This window comes from Balaenoptera ricei, chromosome 21, assembly GCF_028023285.1.
Source record: "Balaenoptera ricei isolate mBalRic1 chromosome 21, mBalRic1.hap2, whole genome shotgun sequence".
NCBI lineage: Eukaryota > Metazoa > Chordata > Mammalia > Artiodactyla > Balaenopteridae > Balaenoptera > Balaenoptera ricei.
In genome coordinates, this window is record NC_082659.1 from 21,306,488 (window position 1) to 21,324,521 (window position 18,034).

Below are 18,034 nucleotides of genomic sequence, written 5' to 3' on the forward strand. Positions count from 1 at the left end.
TCATTTCAAGGATTAGTCTTGATTGGTAATCGAATAGTTGACAGTAAAATTTGATACATTATTTTCAAGAAAGCCACAAAACCTGATGAACAAATACAATAAGGCAAAATCAGGAATAGAAGTAGTCTCTTTTTCCATTGTAGCTCTACAGAGCACAACGTGTTTCCTATGTACATTTGGACAATATGGGAAAAAAAAGTTAGGACCTGGATTCTGGTCCCTGCTTCCCAATAATCAGTTTGGGGAAAGTAATTATTATCTCAGTAGTCCTAAATTTCCTCATTTACAAGTGAGAAAGTTGTATTAAAGCTCTAAAATTCCTTATCTATATCTTACTCTTGGTAAACTTCACATTCGTATCCCTTTGGTGGGTTATCAGAAAATGTGTGTATTAGTTTCCTAGGGCTTCATAACAAAGTATCACAAATTGAGTGGCTTAAAACAACTGAAATTCATTTTCTTACAATTCTGGAGGCTAGAAGTCTAAAAATCAAGGTGTCAGAAAGGCTACGTTACCTTTGAAGTCTCTAGGGAAGAATCCCCCATTGCCTCTTCCTAGCTTCTGGTGGTAGACAGCAATCCTCGGCGTTCCTTGTCTTGAAGGTGCATTGTTCCAGTCTCTCCTTTTGTCCTCACATAGTCTTCTCCCCTGTGTGTCTGTGTCTGTGTCCAAATGTCCCTCTTCTATTTTGTAAAAAGAGCAGTGGCTTAGAAGTCATTATTCTATCTCAACTCTATTGTTAGCTAGTTATGGGAGCTCTATCTGAAATAGCATCCTCATTTGTAATGCTACAGGATTAAATTAGAGTTTGTCATCAAATCCATGGTTCTATATGAACATCCACTTTTCTTTCTTCCTCCAGTCAAAACATTGTAATTGGAGGAAACTTTGTCATTTTTTTTGTATTTGTTCCCAAAAAAAGAGGGTTGGTTTTTTGTTTTTTTTTTTTTTGAGTCAACAGAGCATGTCTTGCAAAATTTATAGGACCAGAGTACTCTGACATCATACATAATTGAAGATAACAGCCTGCATATTATTGCATAATCTCACTTTAGCCTGTCAGTTTTAGAGATAAAACAAAAGTCAGTTACTTGCCATTTTGAAGGAAGAAAGCTTAATAGTCTTACAACTTATACTTGGATTTATCATTTAGATATTTGACAGTTAATCAGAAAACCAGACTTGGTTGTTAACTCTTCCCACTTGGGACAGGCATTTGTGATTGATTTGTGTAAGAATAGCTCTTAATCCATGCCTTTTCCTGACCTGCAGCTACCTTAATAGAAGTTTCCTTTGTGGAAATATGACACTCCCCAGCCCCAGAATGACTATGCCAAAGATTTCTTTCACCACATCCCTCAAGCCTTACTGGGCACCCTTGCCCCAGAACACCCTCACACACTTTTCAGCAGTGAAACTTGCCTCTTTGTTCAAAGAGAAATTAGAGTCATGGGTTAGCTAATTCCTTCAAGTCCCTGTCCTGTCCCCACACATGTACATGCCTTTTCATGAATTCTTCCTTTCAGCCGTAATGGAATATGCATCCGTCTTCCCTTCCACAGCCAACACCTTCCCCTGTGCTCTGCATCGCATCCCCTCTACCTCCTCAGTGGCTTAGCTCCATCACTTTTCCTACATTTCCATGCTATCAACAACTTTTTCCTCTGCTGGCTCTTTGTCTTCAACTTGCAAATTAGATATAGTCTCCCCAGTCTTTGAAAAAGGAAAAAAGAGAAAAAAAAAAAAAAGGAGAGGAAGGATGAGGCAAGAAAAGGAAAGGAACCTGCAACAACTGAACATAATCAGCTAGCAGCTACTTTTGAACATGTTTTTTCTTCTCAGCCCAGCTTTTTGTAAGGCCGGTCTAATATCATTGTGTTCATGTTTTCACTTCCTATTTATACTTCATGCACTGTCTCACAACTTCATTACTCTACTCGAACTACTCTTACAGATGTCGCTAACCATCTCCTAGTTGCCAAAATTTCAAAGCATTTGAATCTTTTTCTTGCGTTTTCACTGAGGCAGTTCATACTCTACATTGCCAATACATCTTCCTGTAGGTAAAAGAGATTTTCCAGCCGTGAATGGTGTAAAGCAAAGATCAGCCTTAAAATTGATTTAGAATATTGCCTTTCTTAGTGAAAAGAGAACACTTTTGAACACTTCTCCAGTAATGTTTAATAGAATGTAAATAAACCTGTTATGTATATAGGAGTTATAAAACTGTAGGATTAAAATGAGAATTCTAATGTTCTTATTAGCATGAGTGTATATAGGATGTATTAATCATTTAGTGATTGGTGATAAATTGTTTTATAATTGTTCACACTAATTTTTCTTGGGTGTATGTTTTGCTCTCAAACTAGATCATGATTACCACGTACACCATTTTTTAAGCTATCATCCATCCACATTTGCTTTTAGCTAAAGAAATGCAATAAATATCCGTTATGAAGCTGACTATAGTTAATTAGGTTTCATTTTCAACATAATGCGTTGTTGAGTTGATTACAATTTGTGAGAAAGTGGATTTATTTTGGTCAAATTTAGTAGCCTGTTGATATTGTTAAATTTGCTCCATCATTTTAAAATGTCAACTTAAGAATGCTTTCCAATAAATAGATATTTTGTTATTTTTAACAAGAAAATTTGATAGGGAGGCAGAAAACCACTAACTGAAATAGACAGATACAAGAGCTGTGATAAAATGTTACATATGAATTTCTAAGATCTGCTCAAAAAATATTCCTTTCTTTGGACTCATTTTCTATACTAACTATTGTGGGAAGCCATTAACTTTTATTTGCCCAGAATATTTTTATTTCTGTATCTGCTCTACTTGGCCTTAGGAGACTGTCAATCACATGACCTCCTTCCCTCCACTCTGCATCCCCTGTTTTCCCACCCACAACTCTCTATCCCAAGCCCTAGACATGAGTAGACATGTCACCCATTCTGGCCAGCCATAAATTATCCCCCTGGACACAGTTATCCCGTTTTGTTTTGCTTTGTTTTGTTTTCTAAGAGTACTTTTTCTAAGAAAGATTATCTTGAAAGTATCTTGAGCTCAAAGTCTTGAGCCCCAGGTGGCCATGTTTGGTATCACATTGAGAAAACTTACCTGGAAATGAAGCCATCACAGAGACAAGGGAGACAGAGTTGTGATAACTTGGTATTCCCTAAAAAATGATACAAATGAATTTATTTACAAAGCAGAAACAGTCTCACAGACTTCGAAAACAAACTTATGATTACCAAAGGGGAAAGGTTGGGAGAGGGATAAATTAGGAGTTTGGGATTAACATATATACACTACTATATATAAAATAGATAATCAACAAGGACCTACTGTATAGCACAGGGAACTCTACTCACTATTCTGTAATAACCTGTATGGGAAGGGAATCTGAGGGAGAATGGATGTGTGTATATATATGATTGAATCACTTTGCTCTACACCTGAAACTAACACAACATTGTAAATCAACTATCCTTTAATATAAAATAAAAACTAGGTTTTAAAAAAACTCAATGTACAGAGATTAAAAAAAAACTCCACAAAGTTTGTTAGATTCCTAAATGCATCTGTGCCTGCATCCCTGCATCCACCTCCTGGACCTCTCACTGATATCCCCAAAACATTTCCTTTTTACTTCAACTAGTTTGAATAGTATTTCTGTGAGGGGCACAAACTAATGCCATAGCCTAATCAACCCTCGCTTGACTGACATGGAAGAAACAATTGTGGATCTTAGAGTTTATCCTCATATTGTTGAGGATTTTATAACTTATCCTCGTTTGTTGTCTATTCATTCTCTCTTATTTTTTAAATTTATCAGTGTCCTTCATGCAACTACATATGATGGCAGTTAACTGCACATGCCATGTTTTAATGCTTTTAAGTATCAAAATATATTGTGAATTTTTCTATCTGAATAACTATTTATCCATAATATAACCCATTGTTGGTAATTTAATGGCCATAAAATACATTTCACAAAAAATCTAATGGTTTATAAAATTCTGTTTAATAACATTTAGTTTTAAGATTGAGAATGTATATAGAGAATTTATATATTAAGCAATATAATATTGATTCTTCTCAGCCTTCCCATTGTATAGAGTTTTTAAAATCAATTGCCAAGTTTCATAAGTCAAAATATTTCAGGTAATTTTCCAAATTTTTTATTTAATCGAGAAGATGCATTTCCAAGTTGAACCTCTACTTTTTACCTTCCAAAGTTCAGTAGAGAAAAAAACAGTGAGCAGCACCTCAAAATATAACAAAAAATCATTCTTCAGAAGATTGACTTAAGGTGTCTCAGTGGTCTGTTGTCTTTAAGTGAGTCTCCTGCCGCACAGTTAGTGGGTAAGTCAAAAGCTTCCAGGACTCGAATGTGTAATTGTGGCCTAGCATCTATCACAGATTAGAGGTCTCCAATCATGTCCACTGGTAAAGGGTAATTAAACAGCATTGGAACGATAGAGCACATTTTTACTTCCTATGCCAGCATTTACTTTTAGATTTCTTTTTAGAATTTGTTTGATTTTTTTTCATGGGCTTTGGTTTCTCAAATACCACTTGCCGCACAATCACATCTAAATTTTCAGATAAACCTACTGGATCAGAATCTCAGTTGTAGGAGAGAGGGGAATTTGCATTTCCAATAAACCCTCCAGGTAACTTTTATGCATTCACTAATATGAGAACTATTGATTAAAGCTGAAACCTTGGCTTCACATTGGAATTCCTGAGACAGCTGTATAAAATACTGGAGGTAGGTCCCACCCTCAGAGATCCTGATATAATTATTCAGGAGTGTGGCCTGGGTATCATTAGACTTTAAAAAAAAATATTTAGTCCAGGTTGAGAACCACTTAGATGCTCATGTAGGTATCAGGTAGCATTTAAATATGGCATGTATAAGTAAAAATGAAAGCTATCAAAAACAAATGGGGATTTAACCTTTGGATTTTGTGCTCCCCAATAATTAATAAAAGTATTTAGACATTATTAATTATCAGCATATTTTTCAAACAAATATTTTGGTATTCTTGGAGTTATACTTAGCTGACAATATTTTCATGTGCCTTTTTGAGCAAGTAGAGTAATTTTTTTAAATCTATAGGTCTTACCACCACAATAAGAGTCACCAAAAAAGAAATGCAAGAGTTCTTCCAATAAATAAAAATATACTTATTGAGCATTACTTTATGCTCTGCACTGCAATGAGCATGGCAAAAAGATACATAAAATAAAACTTTCTCTTTTTTGCTTTAACTGGTAGGAAGCTCAAAGCTAAACTTGCTGCATAATGACAGCACCTGTGTACATCTCAGCTTTTGGTATTTTACCTCTCTTTGAGAACACTGGTTCTCAAAGGTATACAGAAAATCACTTCTGAAAGTTTTTTAAAAGTACAGATGCCTGGAACTCATCCAAAATGTATTAAATCAGAACTTACAGTAGGAGTAGCCAGATACTTACATTGTACAAAACGTAATAGTTGATCCTTATGTGCACCGTTGTTTAAAATCACTATTCTACATCATTGGTTTTCAAACCTCCATATTTATACAAATCACCTAGGGGACTTGGTAAACTGCAAATGTCCAAGTCTCACCCACTATGATTCAGTTGGACTCAAAGGGGACCAATGATCTGGCATCTCTAACAAGCATCACAGTGGTTCTGATGCAGGTGGTCAGTGAACCACACCTTAAAAATCGTTATGGGGTATGGATTTATTTTATGATTTTATTCATTTGTAGTGATGTGTTTGTCCATTTTAGCATAAACCACTAAAGTTCCTCTGATGATTCAATTCAAAATCTTTAAAGTCTTAAAAAACCTTAGAGATCATTGAATTCAGTGGTTTTCTGGATTTCTGTGCAACTTTATGATTAGACGGAGACTCTACAAATACTAGAGGGATGTGCAAGAGGAAAGTCTCTGCCTTCCTCACCCCACTATGTTGCCCTGCAGCCCTACCAGGGCCTACTTTGATCTCTTCCATATATTGGGTTACTATGTAATATATTCCTGGAAGAAATGGTTCTATGTCTCCAAAGTATTTGAAAACCACGGATTAGTCCAATGTTTGTATTTCACAGATGAGATAACCAGGTGCTTAGAGAAGTTTTCTTTCTGTCCACAAGCATGAAAGTAGCAAATGCAAGAGCCTAGAAAAGCAGAAAACAAGAAAGTAAAATTAAAATTTACAAAAGAATAAGATGTACCCTGTTCTGAAAGAACCCCAAGTGTAACTGTGAGCCGAGAATGTTAAAATAGCAAATGAAGAGCAGTAGTGCCAGTTATGTTCTGTAGAATGTGCTTTGGGGTGATTAGGAGAGGCTTTATGAAGAAAGCAGAACTTGAGCTGGGCTCTCATTTGAGTAAGAATTAGAAAGAAAAGGAAAACATGGATGGGCAGCCTGTGTCCTTGCATGAAGGAGGAACTTCGTATGGCATGTGAGTAGGCTAAGGAAGAGACTAGACTAAATGGGTCTAAAAGCTCTGGATTGAGGAAAAGGAGAAAATGAGTTTGAATCGATGGTTTAGGATGATTATATGGAGGACCTTTTGAAGAACAATATGAATAATTCCTTCCTAACTTATTTCCTAATTTCTTAAACTTCCCAATTCCTCTTTGTCTGTACTCAGAAAATTTGTACTCAAAGACTGTCAAACAGAAGCCAGGCAGAACACTCATAGACTTTCTAGAATGGCAGATATGGGGGAACAAACAGACAGGAGTGGCACCACTGCCCATCACACTCAAGAACAATACCTTGGAACGGACATCAGATTCTGAGAAAGTCAGAACTGGAACGAAATAGCCATATGCCATTGCAGAACCTTAGCCTCGAGCCCTGTTCTACCATTCCAGCATTCCTTGCTTGGGGGGCACCAACCCTTTCCCTGGAATCCTAATGGGGCTGGGGTCCATGATAGCACAGTGGCTCCCAGACCTTATCTACCATCTTAACACTCTACTGCCTTGCTACTCAAAGGGCTTTTTCAGGACCAACATCATCAGTATCACCTTGGAGTTTATTAGAAATTCAGAATCTCGGGCCCCAACCCAGACCTACTAAATCAGAATCTGCATTTTAACAAAATCTCCAGGTTATGTGTATGTCCATTAAAGTTTAAGAAACAGCGCTTTATTAAAATTGATTTACTTCAACATTAGCTGTAGCCAGTCTCCAGAGAGCTCTTGTCTTGGACAACTTAATTCTTACCTCTCAGAGACCCAACAGATGGAGAAGGGGTGACCTACAATCTCCCAGGGAGTATCTTTTCTTCCGAACTCAAGTCACCCTGGAGTAGTTGCGCCAGCATTCCTCAAACTAGTGTTCTCTGAAAAACAAATGAATGGATAAATGGATGCCATGCTCAGATATGTTTGAGAAATAAAGCTAAATAATTTTATTTACTTCAGGAATTCTCAAAGCTTTCAATATGCTAATGAACATTATAATGCTTCAGTAAACAGTTATAGGAAATAAATATCACAGAAAAGAGAATTTCACAAATTTATTTGTTTATTCAAACATTTTTCTCAAGTCAGAACTATTTACATCTCAAGTGAAAAATCCCTGCTAAAATCCTCAGTTTGGGGAACATTGAGCTAGGCCCACGTATGTACTTGAAACCCAGTTATGATTAAAGTAGAGCACACAGCATCTCTTGCCAATGACATGTTTTCTTATCCCAAGACTCCAGTGGACCCAGTGAATGTGTTTCTAACTTCCATTCCTTTGTTCTCTTTTGCTACATTATCTTTCTACGCCAGCACACATCCACACAAAGACCTAGGAATGCTGAGATTGAAAGACTAATAAGAAAAACTAAATTCCTTTCTTCCTGAGCCCTAAATTTTAACCAGACCCTTCCCTTGTTCCCAAATCCATTTGTACAGAGGGTTTTGTCTCTCTAAGACCAAACTGAGAACTCTGATACCAGATTTCTGGCCAAATGGTCAAGCAGTCAGTATATCTAGTGACCACCGTGTGCTCAACATTTTATTAGGTACAGTGAGGGGTGCAAAGGAATAAGAAGACATTATTCCTGCATCTGAGAGCTTTAGTCTAATAAAGGATTAAGAGTTTGTTTTCTAGAAAGGGTAGAAATTGTAAAAGGCCCTAAAGAGAATCATACAATTTAAAGGAACAAGATTTTTTTTTCTTGACCCTAAGGAGCTCACAATTTTTTCAAGAAAATAGACAAAAATGACTATAAAAGAACAAGGGGCCTATGAGTGCAAGGCAAAAGGGTTGATTAATTCTGGGGGAAAAGGGACTAGGAAAGGAGTCATAGAGAGGACAACTAATAAATTATGCCCTGGAGAACGAATAGGATTTTCCACACAAAGTAGGAAACGAGGTCAATTCTGAGCTGAAGAGTAGCATCAATTTCAAGCTGACAGAAACAGATTAAGATTTTTCTCATCTTCACATGTTAAAAAAAAAAATCTCATTCTGTACAATTAGAAAGAACTGGTGTGAAATCATATTGCACTCACTAGACTAGTGATACAAATTCAAAGAAAGAAGAAATGAGTGAAGAGTAGAGTTATTCTTGGGAGCTGAACTGGCTGTCCTTGTGTGGGAAACCAGAGCACAGAACAGAACAGTCCAGTGTCAGGACAGTGCAAGAGTGTGGAATCAAAGCAAAGAGCAGGAAGTCCCAAAATACAGATTAAAGTTTGGGCCACATCTGCATCAGACAAAGGCCTTAGAGGTGGCAAGTTATAGGCTAACACTGGACAACATTAAGAAAAGCCCATGTAACAAGAAACTTTTCAGTAAGGTCTCATTGTAAGTAATCTTGAGAAGTTCTAATGACAGCAGGGAGGATTGGAGGAAATCCTAGGGTGAGAGATAAACGTAGGCAATTTTTAAAGAGAAGGAAAAAATATATGTAAAATAAGGCAATGGCACTATAAAGTCAAGAGTCCCACTGAGATATGAAGTACATAGGAAAGTGGTGGAACACATCTGGGAAGAGTAAGGACTGATTTCTGGATCAGTCTTGTCCTGACTAAGCCTCTCCTTGGCCTCAGTTGTCATACCTGTTTAAAGATAAAGATAATCTAAATGGTCTCAAGTTCTCCTTCAAGCTTTAAATTCTATGATCCTCAGAACAAAGATGGTACAGAGTGAGAAAATGAAGCAAAGAGGCTTAAGCACCAGGTTTACTTGAATGTAGAGAGTGAGTCAGAAGAATTATATCTGAGATAGAAAAAGAAGGTATTTATTACAATACAGAAGTATTCAAATGACTGAAAAATATTAGTATGTACTTACTACTGCAATTGTTGCTAATACTACTAATAATAAAAACCCTTCACATCTGTATTGCCATATGTAATTTAGAAAATGCTATTGAGGCTCAGAAAAGAAGGGAAATTTGTTGAGTGTCTACTGCTTGCCAGCTTTATGTTAGAAGTCTGTACATAATGCCTGCAATTACTTTATGTGGAAAAAATGACTGTTACTTCACAATTACTTGGAATATTAAGCATAGACATCTGTATACAGATTGTATACAGATTGGTCCATTCAAAAAAGGGGGGAGAAATAGTTTTTAGGTGTTTTGAGGGGTGTGGGGTAGGTTGTTTTTGCTTTACATGTATTAAACTACAATTAGTTTGACCATTGCCAATGTGACATATTTTTGCTACAACCCACTATAATAATGATATTGATCCGATACATCAGAAATTCCAGCAAAATCCAATTTCTCAATCACCAGGAGGGCTTTGTATTACTCCAAGTCACCTTCTGCTGAAAAAGAACCCTCTGCCCCCCAGGGATTGTATAAATCAGAGATCGATTGAGATAGTGACCCACCTTCTCACTGTACATTAATCTAAAGATGTCAGGCAGACTGTTAGTGCTGCTTGTGTCGTTCCCACCACTGTTTGTTTGTTTTCTGAGTTTTCCTCTTTGGCTGAATAAAAATACTCTGTCCTGTGAACTCTGAGAGCAAGATGTGCCACTCTCTTGACCCCCCACATGGCTCCATCAATATTGATTTGAAACAAACCCTCTAGGGTCGTCTGCGTTCCTGGCAGCGTTTCAATACTAACATGTGGTTAATTTTTTAGAGGATTTTTCTTTCCCTTCCTGTGCTCAAGAGGAGCCGTGGGGTGTGTGGGAAACAGCAGCTTGATGTGTGCATCTGTGGCGCTTGCATATTTCCCTTAGAGATAGTGACTCTTCCTAACCGTTCTTCTTTTATTGCATGTTGTGTCCTAGGAACTCAGAAAGAGACATCTAAATGCTTGGAGGGCTTTTAAGGCAATATTCCTAGCGACATGGTATGTGAGAAAGTTCATAGAATTCTTACTACTCACTTCCTCACAAAATTTAGCAATTAATATTATGATAATATGTAAATATTATCATATTTACAGCCATTTATATTCAATATGCATTGACACACTTTGTTACTAAATGCAGAGGCTGTTATAAATACTTGCTCAAGGATGTCAGTTCTATTAAATAACTAATTTCTGACCAAGAGCACAAGAAACATCTTAAGGCAAATAATGGAGATCTGATTTTGTTTTTTTTTACCATTACTGTTATCTTTTCCAGGTAGGACAATGAGTTGTGTTGTTTTAATTTGCAAAGTTTGTGAGAACCGTCAGCCAGAAGAGTATTGATGTGTTTCTATTTTCAATAACATAAGGAAATACCCACCTTAAAATCCTATTATATGGAATAAAGACATTTCTTAAGATTATTTACTTCCTATTTTTATAGACATACTAAAATTCACATTTGGGTTATATTTTGCTCAGCAAATAACAATCTTAAAAATAATGGGATCGTAATTCTTATTTTCCCCTTGGTTGGACTTTCTAAGTCTGTAATGGATCAACGCTTTCAAATCCAGAAGGAGACATTTAGAATAAAAACATCCAGTCCTTTCTTTAACTTGCTCGCAGTAGAAAAATATGTACTTCAAATTATTTTATCAGTAATGGTGCCAGGTTCTACTAAAAGATCTATGCTTTCTCATGTATTTGACCATTTATTCATCAGCAAACATCTGTGGTTAAATAAAATTTGAATAGAATTTTATCAAATTGAATAATGACATACACCAAAGCAGATATTCTCTGGAAATGCCATTTCTGATTAAATAACCACAGAATGTTTAAGAAATGCCTGGAAATTTTGTAAATGTAAAAAAATATTTTAATGCTTTATACTAGGACTCAACTGTTACCAAAAGAACAGTGAGGTGAAACTTTACCGACCTAGCAGGGGCCCCTCCTCACCTACTTATAAAACAGATCTACTTCTGCAAATCACTTAACTGGTAAATTTAGGTTAATCTTGAAACAAATAGGGGAAATATATTGTGCCCCTAGAAACCCCAGACAGAGATGACACCATGAGGCAATGGGGATTTCAGAGAGAGTAGAAAGAGATCATTTGCTTTTTGTACTTTACAATTATTTACCTTGTAAAAATATCATAACGAAGACCTGGAAAAGGGAAGTTGGTGGGTGAAGAGAAAAAATAGAAAGGTACATGCATGGTAAGCTTGAGGGACAGGACAGACCTGTGGAGTTCAAGTCAACTGCTCTCTGTGCATTTAGTTTATCTTTCACTGTGTTTTGCACAAGCCTTTAGCCAGAGCTAGTCTCTCATGCCTCAACTCAATCAATGCACATCTATTTTTCAAACATGTTTCATGTCCTGTGATATTCCCAGCACTCCTTGCACTTCCATGCCCTCCATCCCTCCGAGTCTTATTCAGTTTCAAGGCTCAGTTTAATTGTTGCTTTCTCTGTGAAGCTGACCCCATATCACCCAAACAGAATCTCTTCTTTTTTTTTTTTTTTTTGCTTTAATAGCACTTTGCTCTAGCACTAAACTCATACTCAGCCCATTTTGTTTTGGCTGCTTGTTTGCATGGCAGTCTGCTAGGTGTAATATAAACTTCTTAAATGAAGAGAAGATTTGTTCTATCTCTTGTATGCAACACAGTGTTGTTGATCTAATAGTTGCTCAATATGGGGAAAATTTTATACAGCCCCCTCCCTGAAACCCAGACTAAAGAAGGAGAGATGGGCCAAACTTTCTCCAAGAGTAACTTAAACACTCAAAAAGAAGAGATTCACATTGGCTAACATACCCATTTGTCAACTAATGTGTACATTAATCGTGTGTAGTTTTCTAGGGTATATATTTTAACCTTCTTTCCAACTACCTTCTCTTGCAGTCAAAACCTAACAAGCCAATTGTTTCTTGATTTACTAATCTTAGACAGTTTTTTCATTGGTAAAAAAGCTACAAACATCTGAAGTCCTTTCCAGCTCTAAATTACAGCTCTGTGGTCTCTTTCATAATTTTACCATGAAAATAACAGATTTTTATCACTAAGTACTAGTCCATCTCCCTTGGGCTTCTGAGAAGAGTGATACTATATTATCTTAAACCCCACCTTTTGAAAACTCAGAAAGTTACTTTTATTCGTTTGTTCAACCCTCATTAAATATGTACACTATATATATATATATATATATATATATATATATATATATATATACCTCAAACTAAAATATTTTAAGCAAACCTAAATTCCATTTTCAAATGCTATTTAATATTATTCTTTAACTCACAAGCTTTATCGGTCACATTCTACTTTGTGCTTATTTGTGTTTATACAATAAGTAGCTAAATAATTACTACTCATTATAGGAAGTAGGTGCAAGTCAACTCCACAGGTGACTCATATTATTGAATATGACCATTTGAATTAAAAACCATAGAAACTTATGGGTTCCTTTCATGGGCCCATGGTTTATATGGAGAACAAGCAAGACAAAAATCCTCTTCAGTGTGGTGGAGAGATTCCCTAGGCAGAAATTTGGGTTAAGAGTTATGGCCATATTGGGAAAGAAGAAGGCATTGTTTGGTTTCCTTATGCACAAGAGAAAAGCAAACAAACAGGTCTTAATGATCTCAGGGAATTGGAGGATGAGTAACCTCAATATTTTGGAAGCAAAAGGCTATTTTTCAAATGTCCCTTTCCCTCAGAAATATTATACCACAAAGACGTTTTTGAGTTTTCACTAAGTCTTGTAAGGACACAAACAATGAACCACTCTACTGCCAACACATGTTCTAATCAGTGCATCTGAAAAGTTCTCTTCAATTAAAAAGGAAATTTCCCATAGTAGCTGTTTATGCTTTCTCTCTGTAGAATCTTTAATTTTTAGAGATTGACAATATTATGTGGATGCTCACTAAAGATTGGGACTTAGTAGATAACTAATTGTTAATTAATCAAAAGATACTTTTGAGTCCTACTATGGACAATTTCTCTGCTAGGTCCTTTGGTTACAGAGAAGCATGAGGCCCCATCTCTTCTCATGTGGGTTTTAAAAATTAATTGAGGAGGCTATATGTGCGTGAAATACTTGATAATATAAGGGAGCTACTACTCACTAGCTATTCCTTTTCAAATTAGTAATCATCAAAAAGAGATCAATGAAAGAAATACTTATGCTATAAGTAAATGATCTAAATCCATGATTTTTTTTTCAACTTTACTGAGGAACAATTGATAAATATATCTGTATATACTTAAAGTATACAATGCAATGATTTGATATTCATATACATTGTGGAATGATTACCAAGATCAAGATAATTACCACATCCATCACCTCACATAGTTAACTCTTTTGTGTATGTGTGTGTGTGTGTGTGTGTGTGTGTGTGTGTGTGTGTGTGTGGTGAGAATTCTTGAGATGTACTCTCAGCAACTTTCAAGTATACAGTACTGTATTATTAACTATAGTCACCATGCTGTACCTTAGAGTCTCAGAAATTACTATTCTTATAAATGAAAATGTATGTACTTTGATCTACATTTCCCCATTTTCCCCTCCCCACAGCCCCTGGCAACCACTGTTCTATTCTCTGTTTCTGTGAAATCAGCTATACTGAAAAGACTGTCTTTTCCCCATTGTGTGTTCCTGGTGACCTTGTCAAATATTAGTTGACCATATATTCATTGGATTATTTTGGGGCTCTATTGTGTTGTGCTGGTCTCTGTGCCTATCTTTATATCAGTACCATACTGTTTTGATTACTATAGCTTTGGTATATAGTTTGAAATCAGGACATATGACACCTCCAGTTTTGTTTTTCTTTCTCAACATTGCTTTAGCTATTCAGGGTCTTTGGTGATTCCATATGAATTTTAGGATTGTTCTATTTCTGTGAGAAATGCCACCAGAATTTTGACAGGAATTGCACTTAATTGGTAGATAACTTTGGGTAGCATGGATATTTTTATAATATTAATTCTTCCAATCCAAGAGCATGGGATATCTTTGCATTTATTTATATCTTCTTCATTACTTTCATCAATCTTATATTTTTCAGTGAACAGGTTTTTCATCTCCTTGGTTAAATTTATTTCTAAGTATTTCATTGTTTTTGATGCTATTATAAATGAGATCATTTTCTTAGTTTCTCTTTCAGATAATTCGTTGTCAATATATAGAAACACAACTGATTTTGTATGTTGATTTTTTATCCTGCAACTTTACTGAATTCATGTATTAGTTCTAACAGATTTTTTGGTGGAGTCTTTAGGGTTTTCTGTAAATAAGGTTATATCACTTGCAAATAGAGATAATTTTACTTCTTCCTTCCTGATTTGGATGCATTTCTTTTATTTCTTTTTCCTGCCTAATTTTTGTGGCTAGGACTTCCAGTACTACATTAAATAGAAGTGGCGAGAGTGGGCACCCTTGTCTTGTTCCTAATCTTAGAGGAAAAACTTTTAACTTTTGACCACAAAATATGACGTCAGCTGTGGGCTTGTCATATATGGCCTTTATTATGTTGAGGTACATTCCTTCCAAACATGATTTGTTGAGAGGTTTTATCATGAAAGGGTGTTGAATTTTGTCAGATGCCTTTTCTGCATCTATTGAAATGATGATATGATTTTTATCTTTCATTCTGTTAATGTAGTGTATCACATTTATTGATTTGCATATGTTAAACTATCCTTGCATCACAGGGATAAATCCCACTTAATCATGGTATAAAACCCTTTTAATGTGCACTTGAATTCAGTTTACTAATATTTGGTTGAGAATTTTTGCATCTATGTTCATTAGAGACATTGGCCTGCAATTCTCTTTCCTTGGAGTGTCCTTTTTTGATACTGGTATCAACCAAATGCTGGCCTTGTAAGATGTCTTTGGAAGCGTTTGTTCCTCTTCAGTCTTTGGAAGTACTTGAGAAGGATTGGTTTTAATTCTTTTTCAAATATTTCGTAGAATTCACCAGTGGAACGATGTTGTCTGGGCTTTTATTTGTTGGGAGAATTTTGATTACTGATGCAATCGCCTTGCTCCTTGGTCTGTTCATATTTTCTATTACTTCATGATTTTGTCTTGGTAAGTTGTATGTTTATAGGAATTTACCATTTTTTCTAAGCTATCTAATTTGTTAATATAGAATTGTCCATGGTAGTCTCTTATAACCCTTTGTATTTGTAATTTTATTAATTCGAGTCCTGTAGCTAAAGGTTTGTCACTTTTGTTTATGTTTTCAAAAAAACAACTTACTTTTGTTGAACTTTTCTATTGTCTTTCTGGTATCTATTTCATTTATTTCTGCTCTAATATTTATTATTTCTTTCCTTCTGCTAACTTTGGGCTTAATTTGTTCTTTTTATTTTTCCTTGAAATATAAGTTTAGATTGTTTTCTGTGGTCTTTCTTTTTTTCTTCATGTAGGCATTTATTGCTGTAATCTTCCCTCTTGGAATTACTCTTGCTGCATTCCATAAGTTTTAGTATGTTGTGTTTCCATTTTCATCTGTCTCAAAACTTTTTTTTTATTTACCCTTTGCCCCCTCCCAGCTACACCCCATTTTCCAGTATGAGTATCCTTCCAGATCTTTTTTTGCACATCTATATGTATGCATATAGAAATACAGAATTTTACTCTGGGGTGTATGTGTGTGTGTGTGTGTGTGTGTGTGTGTGTGTGTGTATGTGTGTGTGCATGTGCGTGTTCATTCAGTACATAAAGGGTTTTATGCTATAAGGTGTTGTTCTTTACCTTTCTTTCTCCACTTAACAAACCCTCTTGGAGCACTTGCCCTATAAATAGCAGGGCCCTAAGTTCATTTGTATAGGCTGTGCCCTACACAAGGACACCAGACTAAAGCACTTAGTGGGGGCTGATGGGTAATCTGAGTTTTATTCATTAAGCCATGAACCTTGGCAGGGGCTGCATCCCTCCCAAGGGAAACAGTTTTCTAACTCAAATTGAAGTGGTGGATAAGTTATTGTGGTTATGTCAGTGCATGTGAATCTACTTCATATTTGTAGCTACTGGGTAGTGATCTAAGGGATTATGGTACCATTACATTAAACAGTTTTCTGTTGATGGCCACATAGGATATTTCCAGTTCTTAGACCACTAGGAAAAAATTCTTTAATGAATAGTATTGGGCATACTAATTTTTTGCATGTATGCAAGTAATTCTCTAGGCTAGATATCTAAAATTAGATTGCCAGGTTGAAGGATACTCCTACTTTAATTTTAATAGATACTGCTAAACTGCCCTCCAAATAAGGCAGAAATTTACATTTCTGAAGACATGGTCAAGATATTTTTTTCTTTTTTGACAATCTGATAGATGAAAAACAGTAATTCTCATTCTTTACTTAATTTGCATTGTTATGATTACCAGTGAAGTTTAGGGTTTTAAATCATTATAATTTTTCTGTGAATAGCCTTTTTGTATGCTTTGACCATTTTTACTAGCTTGCCTTTTTATAACTTCTTAGTTCTTCATTATATATGATCCAAATATTTTTGCTCAGTTTGTCAGTTGTATTTTAACTTTTATCAGTCTTTTCATTTGTAGGTTATTAGACATTGTCATGTCTCATAGAATATTTTGATTGTTCTGTTTTATTTTGTTTTGTTTTTAAGATATTTATGATTAATACTCCTTTCCTCTTGCAAGAGAATTTTAAAATCAATTTATCGTATGTAAGCATTTGTGAGTGAAATATGTTTTTTTAAGTAGGGATGGATAAATAAAGTAAAATTGACAAAATAATGACAACCTTTAAGCTGATAGGTACACAGGCGTTTATTATATTATCTTTCTCTATTTTTGTATATGTTTAAAGATATTCATATTAAAAAAGGTTTTTTGTCTGCTTCCTTTGGGATTTTTTCCTTATCTTTATTTTTGCTCTTTAATAATCAGCTTTCCAAGTTCCATTAAAAATCCCATGGGAGTTTTGGGTTAGACTACTATGGGTTTATAAATTAATTGCAGGACAACATTTCATTCATTCATTCATTCATTCAATAAACCCTTATTACATGGCAATATGCAACCACTGCTCTAGATTCTTGGGTTACATCAGTGAACAACAGGCAACGATTGCTACATTCTAGTGGGGAAACAGACAATATACACAACAAATTAGCTGTGAAGCATATTAGAAAGAATTTTCCTATCCAGAACAATCATATAGCTCCGCATTTTTTCAGTATTCTTTTAGGTCTTTTGGTGACATTTTTGGTTTTCTCCATAAAAGATCTTGATTATTTCTCATTCAATTACTTCTAGATAAGTATAGAAGTAACTATTAGTATAGTCTTTGTTGTTACTATGATTTTTTTTTCTATTCCATTTTTTAAATGGTTAAAGACAGTGCACAAGAATGCTCCTGTGTTTTTCTTTGTTGAGCCAAATCCTTTTGTTGTTGTTGTTCTAATAGATTATCAGATTATTCTGTGAGATTTTCAAGGCACAATTTCTGTTCATTTGTAATATAATCACTGTTTTGTTGTTGCTGCTATTGTTTTTGCTGTATCAGCCAGAACCTCAAGTACAATGTTGAATAGAATATGTGATAACAAGCGTTCTTACTTTTTCTTAATATTGTAGGAGTGTTTCTAATGTTTCACCATTATCCTTAATACTTACTGTATTGTCTGATACTCC

The 18,034-nt window shown here is 35.3% G+C and overlaps 1 protein-coding gene across 4 annotated transcripts in view; it reads left to right on the forward strand.

Annotated features, from left to right (window-relative positions):
• The window catches only part of DLC1 (DLC1 Rho GTPase activating protein), a 406,041-nt gene that overhangs the window by 71,672 nt on the left and 316,335 nt on the right, over positions 1-18,034 (forward strand). The window lies entirely within an intron of this gene.